General features: G+C 36.3%; 1 non-coding gene across 1 annotated transcript; it reads left to right on the top strand.

Annotated features, from left to right (window-relative positions):
- Nucleotides 1–252: 252 nt before the first annotated feature.
- TRNAH-AUG (transfer RNA histidin (anticodon AUG)) lies at nt 253–325 on the top strand. Its single transcript has one exon. It is a non-coding gene; the product is annotated as a tRNA-His (tRNA).
- Nucleotides 326–15206: the final 14881 nt, after the last annotated feature.

A 15206-nucleotide genomic window follows, 5' to 3' on the forward strand; every position in this document is an offset into this window, starting at 1 on the left:
TCAAACTCATTCACTCATCTACTCATACAACTTTTTCCATATATTTTCCATTTATTCACCATTGATCAAACGCCCACTATTAATCTATTGATCCACCTATCCAACAGTCTGTCCATTTATCCAACCAATTATCTGCTTCAGAATTCGTCCATCCAACCGTCCACTTAGTTTATCCATTCAACTATTCTCTCGACCATTCATCCAACCATTCTATCCATTCAACAATGGTTCGATCCGGTGCTGTGGATTGAATTCGGCGTAGCTCAGTGGTCAGAGCGCTTGGTACATGGAACCAAGGTCCCGGGTTCGATCCCCGGCGCCGGAGTGAATTTTTCTCCTCAAATATTAATTGTCAATATTACAGATATTATTCTGTAGGACAAATTAATAACACCTTTAATATTAAATATCAAAAGCCTTGAACCAAAATTTAATTTCGTAATCCTGCGTAATAGTTCTGTTTTCACTATTGGAACCAAGCTCTTTGCACCTCCATTTCCTATCATTTTCTGTATTATAGAGTGTCTTGCACACGACACAGCCTTGCCCTTGAACGTTACTAGAATCCTATCCGAGGACCTGTAGTAGTCGGCGGGCGTCCCAGGAGCCCTGCGCCGTGTTTAATCTTGTTGTGGTTTAATTTGAAGAGGAATGCCCCGTGATCTATCACGGTTACGTCACGCTCTCCAGTCACGCCAACTTTTCCCAACGGTATTCGTAACGTGACTCGAGAACACAAATCTTCGTGAATGAAAATCAGCTTTCTTATGGAGAAATCGCTCCGTGGCCACTATCTTGCCTTGGCAATGCTGGCTTGAATATCGTACCTTGCGTTATTAAGCTATTGTACGGCTGGAAGTTTTTGTCAATTCCAAAGAAGCTCTCAGACAGTTCTTAGAACGTACACGGAACCTAGTCGTAGCTTTGATTCTCTTATACTACCACGGTGGATCAGTGCTATCTCGCTGGGGTTATAAACCAGGTGGCCCGAGTGCAAATCTCGATTGATCCACCCTGAATTTATAATTTGTGTTGGGCAAGTCCGTGATCCAGGCGATACAGGGGTTCTCCCCGGGTACTTCAGTTCTCCAGTGATATCCCAACAATTCATCACCATCATCATCATCATCATCATCATCATCATCATCATCATCATCATCATCATCATCATCAAGCTGCGGATTTATGCCTGTATGCCTATTTTAATCCTTAACCTGAAAGCGGAAGATTTTAGGTTACATATCCATTTTAAGACATTGTATTATATGCGAATTCTATAGTGCCTATAATTGCCTATTTCACTAGTAAATGCCTATTTGCTTATAAATGCCTCAAAGTTGCCTAAATATCCGTACTATATATTATACTTGAATTTACTAATCATTCTATCGACATTTTTTGAATCTGTGATTTGTTTTTTATTATTATTATTATTATTATTATTATTATTATTATTATTATTATTATTATTATTATTTAGCTCTCAGACAGTTCTTAGAACGTACACGGAACCTAGTCGTAGCTTTGATTCTCTTACACTACCACGGGCGATCAGTGCTATCTCGCTGGGGTTATAAACCAGGTGGCCCGAGTGCAAATCTCGATTGATCCACCCTGAATTTATAATTTGTGTTGGGCAAGTCCGTGTTCCAGGCGATACAGGGGTTCTCCCCGGACACTTCAGTTCTCCAGTGATACTCCAACAATTCATCATCATCATCATCATCATCATCATCATCAAGCTGCTGATTTATGCCTATATGCCTACTTTAATCCTTAACCTGAAAGCGGAAGATTTTAGGTTACATATCCATCTTAAGACATTGTGAGAATTATATGCGAATTCTATAGTGCCTATAATTGCCTGTTTCACTAGTAAATGCCTATTTACTTAGGTATAAATGCCTAAAAGTTGCCTAAATATCCGTTGAATTCACTAACCATTCTATCGACATTTTTTGAACCTGTAATTTGTTTCTTTTTTATTTAACAGAGGGAAGTGATCTAGAACAATCGATAATTCTTTGTGTTACGTTTTACTGCCACCAGAGCGCGCTGAAATCGAATAATTTAAAATCAACCAATAAGAAAAAATGTATTTCGAAAGCCGCATGAATCATTCGTGGTAGTTGATTAGGGTAGTTGTTTTAAACTGTGTATCCGTTTTGTCAGTTTGTGAATTGAGTGTGGAGTTGAGTTTTCTGCTATAATACGTGAAGTGTACCGTGGAGATATGCCGAAGGAAAAGACATCATAAGGACTGATTGGAAAATACATTGACATTACTGCGTCCTCACTGGTTTGGTTCCCAGCTGATTGAAGTATTGGCCCATCACTTCATGTGAAGTGGAAGGGAGTTTCTCCCAATTTAAGAATATTCTTACAGACAATAGACATCAGTTCTCATTACAACATTTGGAGGAATATTTCATTATTCACTGCCATAATGGCATTCCTATAGAAAGTAGTGTATAATGCTACGCTATGGTCGTGTTAACCATTGAGAATTAGAAATTTGTTAGTGCCTTTTTAAGTGCCTATTTTATAATTTTGAATGTCTATTTTGCCTGCCTATTTCAAGTGTTTTTAATGCCTAAAAATCCGCAGCTTGATCATCTTCGATTTCCAGACTGATTGTCCAGTGGCATTTCGTCCACAGTATTTACGTCCACCATAAATTTTGGTCCAGTTGAGTTTTTAATCTACAATAATTGTATGTCTATAACAATTTTCTCTACCTATTTATGTCAACTTATAAAAATCGTCCACTGTATGATTTCGTCTACCATACTGAAATGTTCTCGTCTTCCAATTGTTCTCCTTGTATTCCATTTGTTCTTCTTTCTCCTTTTGTCCTTACATTCCCAATGTCTTCCTTGTATTGGCCTTCTATTTCTAGAATTTCCCTTGTTTTTGTTGTATCCTCATAATTCCTGTGTTTCCCTCATTTTCCTAATGTTCTCCTTGTCCTTATATTTCCCTTGTTCTCCTTGTATTACCCTTATTCTCTTTGCATTCTTCTTATTCTCCTTAAGTTCCTCTTGTTCCCTTTGTATTCGTTTTCTTATCCCTTTATTCCTTTTCATCTCCTTGTCTTTCCCTTATTTTCTTCGTATCCCCTTTGTTATCCTTGTATTTCCCTTGTTCTTCTTGTATTTCCCTTCTCCTTGTATTCCCTTTGTTATCCTTGTATTTCCCTTGTTCTTCTTGTATTTCCCTTGTTCTTCTTGTATTTCCCTTGTTCTTCTTGTATTTATCTTGTTCTTCTTGTATTTATCTTGTTCTCCTTGTATTCCCCTTGTTCTCCTTGTATTCCCCTTGTTCTCCTTGTATTCCCCTTGTTCTCCTTGTATTCCCCTTGTTCTCCTTGTATTCCCCTTGTTCTCCTTGTATTCCCCTTGTTCTCCTTGCATTCCCCTTGTTCTCCTTGCATTCCCCTAGTTCTCCTTGTATTCCCCTTGTTCTCCTTGTATTCCCCTTGTTCTCCTTGTATTCCCCATGTTCTCCTTGCATTCCCCTTGTTCTTCTTGTATTTGTCTTGTTCTCCTTGTATTCCCCTTGTTCTCCTTGTATTCCCCTTGTTCTCCTTGTATTCCCCTTGTTCTCCTTGCATTTCCCTTGTTCTTCTTGTATTTATCTTGTTCTCGTTGTATTCCCTTTTTCTTGTATTCCCCTTGTTCTCCTTGCATTTCCCTTGTTCTTGTTGTATATATCTTGTTCTCGTTGTATTCCCTCGTTCTCCTTGTATTCCCCTTGTTCTCCTTGTATTTCCCTTGTTCTCCTTGTATTTCCCTTGTTCTTCTTGTATTTATCTTGTTCTTCTTGTATTTATCTTGTTCTCCTTGTATTCCCCTTGTTCTCCTTGTATTCCCCTTGTTCTCCTTGTATTCCCCTTGTTCTCCTTGCATTTCCCTTGTTCTTCTTGTATTTATCTTGTTCTTCTTGTATTTATCTTGTTCTCCTTGTATTCCCCTTGTTCTCCTTGTATTTCCCTTGCTCTTCTTGTATTTATCTTGTTCTCGTTGTATTCCCTTGTTCTCCTTGTATTCCCCTTGTTCTCAGTGTATTTCTCTTGTTCTCATTGTATTCTCTTTGCTATCCTTGTCTTCCCAATATTTTCCTTTCACTTCATGTTCCCCTTATTCTCTTTGTGCTCTTACTTCCTATACATGGCGAGAGTGGATTGATTTTCACGAGACATTTAATTCCCAAATTATTCCTCCCATAGCTAATGCGTAGAAATATTTCTACGTCAAAAGCAAACTAATAAATAATCATGTGCAGCGGATTATGAGCCCATTACCTATAGAATCACGAGTCAAGCTCGTCATACCAAGGCTATGTCGGTGGCCTGTGGTTGCTTCAATCTGTGCGTATTTTAGTCTCCCGTTGAAAAGACCAGGCTTGCATACTCTGGTACAATACTGTTACCATATCAACTCGGCAAGAATAGTCAGCGATTGTGTCTCAAAGAATTCGCTAATGTGCTGTGTAGAAATCAGGGCTTCAGCTTATGGGTTTAGGAAATCCTGTTTTCTCTTCGACCCCTCTTAATAGGGGCGCTGCATACTTTGTAAGGATTCTCCACCCTTCCAGTTTCAATTGAATATCTTACGCTAATGAATCTGAACCTAAAGGGTGCTTATTCCAAATGGGAAGGTAATTCTTACAAGTATCGTAGCTCTGTCATATGACGTTTTCTCACGAAAGGGAACTGTCGTACAGTTTGCAGTATTAATACATGGATAGTACAGGGACATCATTTTATTTTTACTAACATTTTCAATATTAATCTGGCTATACCTTTCTATTAACGATTGAAACAGGAAACACCGTTTGCTAGCCCTTCCACGACTGGAGTTCGATGATACTGGCGTGATATACAAACAAATCACTTTACTAGGTACAGGAAAGGAAGAAAAGTAGTTCATCCATTTATGTAAACTAGGAAATATCGCAATTTTGAGTTTGATAATTTTCATTAGATTTTTGTTTAATCAAAATACAGTACAGTATTAACACTTAGTGTTTTTACTCACGAATTGAGCTATCCATTCTGACGTATTAATAATGCAATGTATATTGTACTGTTACAGCACATTAGCATACAATACAGAGAATGAAGTTAAATTGAAAAATAATCATAATATGGATATTTAAACACATTTTTGAAAATGGTGGCCGTTCATTTCGATACAGGCTTCAGTTCTAATGTGCATATTATCGCACTATAGACTATTGTACCTAATTCCAATTACCAGTTTCGTCCTTCGTACGAGTAACTCATGTTGAAATAATTCTGTACCTACTCTATACAAGAGTACCTTACGTACTGTAAATTCAATTTTCACTTCTGCCCTATCCGAAAAGATAAAATTACTCAGAAATGCTATTTACTGTCCGTTCAAGTGATTTTGTCGCAAGGTCGTAGAAGGGGGGGGGGATCACGTGACAGTTAATTACTCAACGAGGCCCTTTTATTTTTGTTATTTTAAACAGTTGTATAATATTACGTAGACGTCCAATTCCTAACAGAAATTAATGTTTTCAGAAAAGAGCTAAGATAGCCCGGCTACTAGACTTTACAGAGGGGCGAACAGAAGCAGGTGGGGGAAACCGGGATGCGACGTAGGCAAACGGACGACGGTACCTGTGCGAAAATATGATTCAATATTGAAAGCTCTTTCGTCACTGGAAAACGCGAACATATTTCTGGAACGTACTATACTCACTAACTCAGTACTGCTTACGCGCCCTCGGCTCTGTGTCGTGAACGGTTGGAAGTTTACTAGTAGAAGGGGTGGGAGTGAAGTACATTCAGAAACTCAGGTACAATAAAAATTGAAGTAAAAATAAAATGATGTCCCTGTATAAATTATATCCAGTAAATTGGAATTTTAAGAACCTGCCTACAATATAAGAGAGTTACAGTGTATTCAAAAAGCCTTCGCTTTCAGCTGATATTATGCGGTCTTCAAGTGTTTCCGATTAGAACCAATACATTTTATTTTGAAAATCTCAACTAATTTGAAATTAGAACACAACTAGTGGCTTGTGCAGCAAATGCTGCAAACTAAGTTCATTAGACGTTCAAATAAACATTTTTTAGATTTATTTTCAATGAAGAATACCAGACATTCTGAAAGTTATTTGCTTCCGTAATAATGAAAGATACTCTCTCTCGAGCCAATACTGAAGAGAACCACGCATATAAATATCTACACCACACCACCATTAAATATATGAAGAAGACCCAACCCCACTTGATTAATAACTATAAAAATATTTGATGTTGAATAATATTATTTTCTTACGTAAGTTTTATAGCTTTCAGTAACATATACTATATAGCCGCCACTCAGTAAAATATAGAAATCAAAATCTAATTTAAGTTATTCTCTACGTCTACTTATATAACCCCAAACGTTTCACTTTCATGTCATCAAAATAGCATTAATATGTAGGCTTATAATTAATGAAAAAGTCACATCATGGCATTAACTACAATAATATTTCATTTCTAATGGTAATAATGTCATCAAACCACCTCAAGTTTTGTAGTTTTTAATATCCAATACACAGCTGTACCCAGAAAATTACACACCGCAGAATCGAACCTGTAAATTATTTTTAGTAATTTAAGTTTTTAATAACCAATTTAATTTGAGCTCTAAATATTTCAGCATTCTTGCAGATCATGGCCTTCGTGTAATATTGTTTACTGTAGTGTGTGTTTTGTTTTATTCTGAAATGCAATTAGCTAGTTCTCAAAACTGACGACAGATGGATTTTGGAAAATAGGAAAATTATGTTGAAAAATTAACATTTCACTGAAAACTACTATTTATCTGAAAAACTTTGAGTTCCAAGCTTCAAAATGAGGGGTCATTTATTAAAATCCGTTCAGCCGTTTTCCCGTGATTTCCATTACCAGTTCAAATTATATATATATATATATATATATATATATATATATATATGGTAAATTGAATGATTTTCCAGAGGTTAAGCTATTCACTTCTACGAGAAAATAATGGAACGGTATCGATAACGCCATTCGATTATATTAATTCTCTTAGTTAACATGGATAGTTCATAATGGAGTAAGAGTGTACAGGTAATAAAGAAAAAAACAGCGAGTGATTGAAAAATTGAGGGATAAATGAATTAATTAATAGCTAAAATTAATTATTTGTCAGCTAAGGAACTTGCCTACAAATTCACAGTTGCGCTCGGGCGCGGGTTCGATTCCCGCTTCAGCTGATTACCTGATTGGGGTTTTTTCCGAGGTCTTTTCCAACAGCAAAGCAAATGTCAGGTAATTTATGGGGAATTCTCGGCCTTATCTCTCCAAATATCATCTCGTTATCACCAACTCCATCGACGTTAAATAACCTTGTAATTGAAATATTTTTGTTGTTAAACAACAAAATAAAAAAGGTAATTGTTGATCCAATTAATTGCTAAATCAATGAACAGTTGAAGTAGTGGATTGATAAAGTAATGGACGACATAGCTATGCCACGAAGAAAGAAGTTTTAATGAACAAGTAAATTAATAAACTAGTGAACCATTAACAATGTAGATAAAATGAATGGAAAAAGTAAAAACATTAATAATTATTAAAGTAAATAATAGTACATTATGCAACGAGCCTATAATGGTATTAATTAAGACGCAAGTATGTCTGTTTATGAAACGAGCGCAAGCGAATGTCATTGACCTTGATATAATCTAGAGAATAACATGAACATTAATTTTGATATAACATGGAAATTGATTTAGAATTGAAAAACGAGATGACAAATTGAATTTATTTGAATATTATTTACAATTAACGCTAATTATTATAGTAACAGAACATAACCTTCTGCGACAGTATTGGATTTCCAGCCTCCGTGACGTTTCGCTAATTGTCTTTCGATTGCATATCCGAGAATAATCGATACTTGCGCTATTATAATGCTACAATGGTGAATTCTCATTGGCTGAACAACTGAACTAAAATGAATAGGTGTACTTTAAAGAATTGCATTAAAGGGCTGCTACCAGGTGTATAATTACTACATTTCGGCATGGTCGAGCATAAATGAGTATACAATGTAAAGAAATGAATCGATTAATGGACCAACCAATGAATGAAAATGAATAAGCGAATGAATAAAAATATTAATGAACTGATGAACATACAAACATATAAATTAATAATCAATGAATAAGTGAAGTATAGAACGAATAAAACGAATGAATAAATAAGTGAATAGTGAATGAGAAATAGATAAACAAAATAATAAATTAATCAGCGAATAAAATAGCGATTAAATTAAAAAGGAAATAAATCAGTCCTAAAGGAGCAAACTAACGACTGAATAAAACGAATTAAGGAAAAACTATAACATTAATATACAAGTGAATTAACGAATGAGTAACATGAATTAACGACAAATTAACAAATTATTGAAGGAGTGAGTTAAGGAAATTAATTAATTAATTAATTAACGAACAATTAAGAAATTATTGAAGTAAATTAAGGGATGTATAAATAAATTAATGAAAAAATTAACAAATTAATGAAGAAGTGAATTAAGGAGTGAATAAAATGAATTGTCGATAGAATTAACAAATTAATGAAGTGAATTAAGGAATGAAAAAAGTTAATTAACGAAAAAGTAATAAAGTAATGTAGAAGTGAGTTAAGGAATGAATAAAATTAATTAACGAAAAATTGACGAACGAATGCAGGAACAATTAAGGGAATGAATTATTAAAAAATTAACAAATTAATGTTAAAGTGTTAGAATGAAGTGAAAACGATTATTAATAATATACGAGTATTTGAATTTTTCCACCTCTTCGAAAGACAAATCCATAGCTTTTATGTTTCTATTTTGTACAATATTCTGGTCACAAGACATAATCATATACTTTGTCTTTTCGGAACTACTTCCAAACCTATCGCTTTACTTGCTTCAAGTAGAATTTCTGTGATTTCCCTAATCGCTTGTGGATTTTCTCCTAACATATTCACGTCATCCGCATAGACAAGAAGCTGATGTAACTCATTCAATTCCAAACCTTCTCCGTTATCCTGAACTTTCCTAATGGATATTCAAGAGCGAAGTTAAAAAGCAAAGGTGATTTCCTTGCTTCAGCCCGCAGTGAATTGGAAAAGCATCAGATAGAAATTGGCCTATACGGACTCTGCTGTAAGTTTCACTAAGACACATGTTAAATAATCGAACAAGTTTCTTGGGAATACCAAATTCAATAAGAATTTTATATAAAACGTTTCTCTTAACCGAGTCATATGCCTTTTGGAAATCTATAAATAACTGATGTACTGTACCCTTATACTCCCATTTTTTCTCCAATATCTGTCGAATACAAAAAATGTTATCAATACTCGATCTATTACGCCTAAAACCACACTGATGATCCCCAATAATTTCATCTACATATGGAGTTAATCTTCTCAAAAGGATATTCGACAAAATATTGTAGGACGTCAACAAAAGTGATATTCCTCGAAAGTTACTACAGTTAGTCTTGTCCCCCTTCTTAAAAATAGGTACGATTATGGACTCCTTCCATTGTTCTGGTACAATTTCCTTTTCCCAAATAGCAAGTACAAGCTTATAAATTTCGCTAGATAATGCATTTCCACCCGCTTGTATTAATTCTGCTGGAATTTGATCGATACTTGGAGACTTGTACTTTTTCAGATTTTCTATCGCAATTTCGACTTCAGAAAGTGTGGGTTCGGGTATAATGGCTCAGCAATTTGTATTTGAATTTCGTCCTGATCCTTTCTATTTGGCCTATGTATATTTAGTAGTTGTCCAAAATAGTTTTTCCATCTGTTCAGGACTGAATGAGAGCGCCTCTTATACAGATATCCAAACACAATTTTTGTTACTGTTGCGTAAGACTATACAGAGCATTATTCCGTTAAAAACTCGAATTTGAAAAATTGTAACTTAGACCGTTATTCGGCACAAGACTTCAGTTATTAATGACGCTGTATCAAGCACTAGATTATTTAACATCGATGGAATATTGGTCATAACGTAATTGTATTTTGCGACAGTAGACAGAGAATTTGCTGTTACAGTTGAGAAGAATCTGGGGAAAAAATCTCAGCCAGGTAATCAGTCCAAGCGCAACTCCAAAAGCTGTCTCTTCATCATCACTGCCTACGAATACAGATAACAATGTTAATACAGCTGGAACGTGACTCTGCCCGCTTTACCTCCTGACGTATTTGCACGCGTCTGTCGTAATCAGTCCAACCCGAGCCCTGGAGAATGGCAGTTGATAGTTAGCACGTAGCAACCCAAGATTCGAAGCTTGGAGAGTTTGACTAGAATCGAGAATAGTGTAGCGTAATTCCACTCATGTTCACTGTCTCCTCGCAGTGTTGCCATGTTTACGGGAAGAGTGGTGGGGGGGGATCGTTTAATCAAAGACGACAGAGGGACGCTGAGGTGCAGGAGGGTGTAGGTAAAGCTTGAGAAATGAAGTAAAGCAAGGAGGGGGTGGCCGGATGATAGACAAGTGAAGGAGGGGGTTGTTGCTGCTTACAAAATCGTGTTAACTCTCAAGCAAACACCCTCTGTGCGTAGCATGATTCTACCCCAGCAACAAGGGCGTAAAGGCAGGCTTAACACGTGCAGAAATTGATGTTGAGTTACCTTCATTACAGTCTAAGTTAGGATCAAACTCGTGTTTTTCTGTTTGAGTCAGGAGCGGATGTGGGGTAGTTGAACGGGTAACTCGACAGGTAATTTTTACGCAAAATATACAATAATATTAATATTAATAGTAGTAGTAATAATAATAATAATAATAATAAACTATTATTAACTCAGTCGATGGTTTCAGTTTTTGACGCAATTAAGGGGTGCTCTGCAATAACAAGCTATGTGTAAGAAGTGGATTTTTGGCAGTAAGTAAAAGTAGCTTACTTACTTACAAATGGCTTTTAAGGAACCCGCAGGTTCATTGCCGCCCTCACATCAGCCCGACATAGGTCCCTATCCAGTGCAAGATTAATTCACTCTCTACAGCAGGCCTGCACAAGGTTTGCGCTCTCCGAGCCGGCTCACAGCTCATGAGCGGAGACAGACATTAGCTGCGCTCTGTATAAGGGTGGACTGGACGAAGGGGTGATCTCGTACAAAATATACACAAAAGGAAGTACTATTACGAGTGTTTATGAAATGAATTCCCGTTCATTGTTTGCAAAACTATATTGGACTATTATTAATTAATAAAGAAATATTTATTTTACAGAAATAATAGAAATTCTATAGCTACTTAAATGTACAATAGCATTTTGTTATATTTTTATTTATCAGTACGTCAAAACGAGGTTTTATGCTGTTGGCAGCTGAAAGGAACAGTAGCCTACTGATCGTAATGATACATCAGTTACAGATGTTCGATGTCTGCCTTTATTAAAGTTGATTATAGAAGACAGTTGCTCACAAATATAAATGTAGAGCCAAACATAGCAATCATTTTCACAGCCAGCTTGTGTAGTCGTGGATATTATTGCTAATGTTTAGTCTTGTAAAACTCAACCAGGCTAGTAGTATTATTCAAACGATCTTTAGCCCTTAGGTCACATTGAAGATCAATAAGTTCGAGCTGTAAATCGTTAAATGTTATGTTCCGTCTTTTAGATTCCTCCATACTGTACTGTAGCAGTAGGTAAGCAACGTGAAACAGTTACTGAGAACAGGCTTACACACTGCACTCCACTAGATGACTGAGTGGTCGTTTCCCTCTCCTCTACCTATAGCAAGTCTATGTCATTCTGACGTATCTTCCTCTCCGTTTCGTCGAACTGTAAACATGGCTCTCCCGTTCCGAAGGAGCGCGCGTGCTCGTTGAGCGCTGTTTGTGCAGGTATGCTCTACATCATATCCAACCTCCTTCAAATCCATTTTAATATTATCCACCCATCTACGTCTCGGCCTCCCCAAAGGTCTTCTTTTCCTTCGGTCTCCCAACTAACACTCTAGATGCATTTATGGATTCGCCATACGTGCTACATGCCCTGCCCATCTCAAACGTCTGGATTTAATGTTCCTAATTATGTCAGGTGAAGAAAATAATGCGTGCAGTTCTGCGTTGTGTAACTTTCTCCATTCTCCTGTAACTTCATCCCTCTTAGCCCCAAATATTTTCCTAAGAACCTTATTCTCAAACACCCTTAACCTCTGTTCCTCTTTCAAAGTGAGAGTCCAAGTTTCAGAACCATACAGAAAAACCGGTAATATAACTGTTTTATAAATTCTAACTTTCAGATTTTTTGACAGCACACTAGATGACAAAGCTTCTCAACCGAATAATAACAGGTATTACTTACTTACTTACAAATGACTTTTAAGGAACCCGAAGGTTCATTGCCGCCCTCACATAAGCCCGTCATCGGTCCCTATCCTGTGCAAGATTAAGCCAGTCTCTATCATCATACCCCACCTCCCTCAAATCCATTTTAATATTATCCTCCCATCTACGTCTCGGCCTCCCTAAAGGTCTTTTTCCCTCCGGTCTCCCAACTAACACTCTATATGCATTTCTGGATTCGCCCATACGTGCTACATGCCCTGCCCATCTCAAACGTCTGGATTTCAAGTTCCTAATTATGTCAGGTGAAGAATACAATGCGTGCAGTTCTGTGTTGTGTAACTTTCTCCATTCTCCTGTAACTTCATCCCGCTTAGCCCCAAATATTTTCCTAAGCACCTTATTCTCAACCACCCTTAACCTATGTTCCTCTCTCAGAGTGAGAGTCCAAGTTTCACAGCCATATAGAAGAACCGGTAATATAACTGTTTTATAAATTCTAACTTTCAGATTTTTGGACAGCAGACTTATTTCCCATATTTATTCTGCGTTTAATTTCCTCCCGAGTGTCATTTATATTTGTCACTGTTACTCAAAGATATTTGAATTTTTCCACCTCTTCGATGGATAAATCTCCAATTTTTATGTTTCCATTTCTTACAATATATTGGTCACGAGACATAATCATATACTTTTTCTTTTCGGGATTTACTTCCAAACCTATCGCTTTACTTGCTTCAAGTAAAATATCCATGTTTATGTAAAAGTAACGTTGTTTTCATTAACAAAGAGAGGCCTTTGCAAATTTGCGTTTTTGAATTAGTGTTATTGATAGTAATATGTATAAGTTTCATATATTATTAATCAAAATCTCGTTATTGAATTTGTTATTTTGATACATTAACAGTAAAATACTCCAACTTGGCTTGTTATTGCAGGCATAAGATACAACTTACCTTGTTATTTCATATGCATGAGAATACTGCAGATTCTTTATAAGGTTGATAAATAAGGGTTGAAACGTAATACACGAACATAAAATAATTTAAGAGTTGAACTTTATTTTCACAATGTAAGTTAAATATACAATACATGATATAAGAAAATAGAAATTGTGTATTTTATTGTATATCCAAGTACTTTTAGGTAGTGGAGGAAAAATAGGAGCTCTCAGAATCAAAATAAATCCAAAACAATGGCATCACCTTATAAGTATTGTTATAGTATTACTTCCAAAATCTTCTCTTCGTATCGATTTGATCACTTTACGAAGGAATATTTTATATCATCAATCAGCATTCACTAAAGGATATGCTACTGAAGCTAAATGACAGCTGTGAGCAGTATGGGATGAAAATAAATGCAAATAAGACGAAGAACATGGTCATAGGAAGGAAAATACCGGAGATAAAGTTGCGAATTCTAAATGAGTCAGTAGAGGAAGTGGACACCTTCAAATACTTGGGATGTACTATAAGCAGTAACATGAGCTGCTGCCAGGAAGTCAAAAATAATATAGCAATGGCAAAGGAAGCTTTTAATAGGAAAAAGAGCATCTTCTGCCGACCTCTGGAAAAAGAACTAAAGAATGGCCTAGTGAAGTGCTTTGTGTGGATTGTGACATTGTATGGGGCAGAAACATGGACATTACGGCGAAGTGAAGAGAAGCGAATAGAAGCTTTTGAAATGTGGATATGGAGAAGAATGGAACGTGTGAAGTAATTAATAATAATTTATTTATTTAATCTGGCAGAGCTAAAGCCAGTAGGCCGTCTCTTCCGCCCAGCCAGACTCTAATTCTAATTGAATACAATTGCTTACATAGTTATTACATTAATATATAGACCATAAAACAACATGAAAGTAAATAATGAAAGTTGGATAAGTAATGTTAGTGTGACAATAATAAACATTGGTAAGAAATAGTTATAATAATAATAATAATAATAATAATAATAATAATAATAATAATAATAATGATAATGAAATAATTTAGATATTTATCTGTGATATATATAACCATTAAACATTGAGAAACCCTGAAACAGCTATTATTGTTAACAAGAATTGTTAGAAAAATATCTCGTTAGCCTATTCTTAAATTGGTTTGATGTCTGACAGTCCCTGACATTACTCGGTAGGGAATTCCAAAGTCGAGGAACGGCCACAGTGAAAGAAGATGAATATGAGGATGTTCGGTGGGAGGGAATGGATAATATTGAGGAGTGTTGTGATCGTGTGTCTAGGTTATGATGGGTGGATAAATTTTGAAAACGAGACGCAAGATAGACAGGAGTGGAGAAATGCAATACCGTATGTGAAAGAGAAGGGAAAGACAGTGGATTTTCCTACGATCTTCTAGACGGAGCCAGGACAACATTTCGAGGTATGGTGTTACGTGATCAGCCCGGGCGAATATTGCACTCCACGGGTATTCCAATGTTGGTGCTGTACTACATTCGCAGCCACGTGCTGAAAATTGTCCGAACGCTTCTAGTTTTCCCCCGCGCCTGGAAGACGGATGGGGTGTTGCCGCTACAGCAGCGCCATTAATGTCTTGCAGAACGCTCTTGACTTAAAATGGACTGGGGTCTTACGGCCTGTGTTCCTTCCACATTCATCTATGTAGCTTAATCCCCCACTAGGACTCAGACATCCCATCAAAGGAGACAGGAGTTCGATGCAAACTCTTGGCATGAGAATTGTGATGGAAATTGATGGTACAGGGCAAAACTTATTTCAGATCTCTTCATTGTACTATTTTTATTTTTTTTTACTTGGTTATTTAGCGACGCTTTATTAACTACTAGGTTATTTAGCATCAATGGGATTGGTAATGGCGATATTTGGCG

The sequence above is a fragment of the Periplaneta americana genome, chromosome 4 (genome assembly GCF_040183065.1).
Source record: "Periplaneta americana isolate PAMFEO1 chromosome 4, P.americana_PAMFEO1_priV1, whole genome shotgun sequence".
In the NCBI taxonomy this organism is placed as follows: Eukaryota; Metazoa; Arthropoda; class Insecta; order Blattodea; family Blattidae; genus Periplaneta; species Periplaneta americana.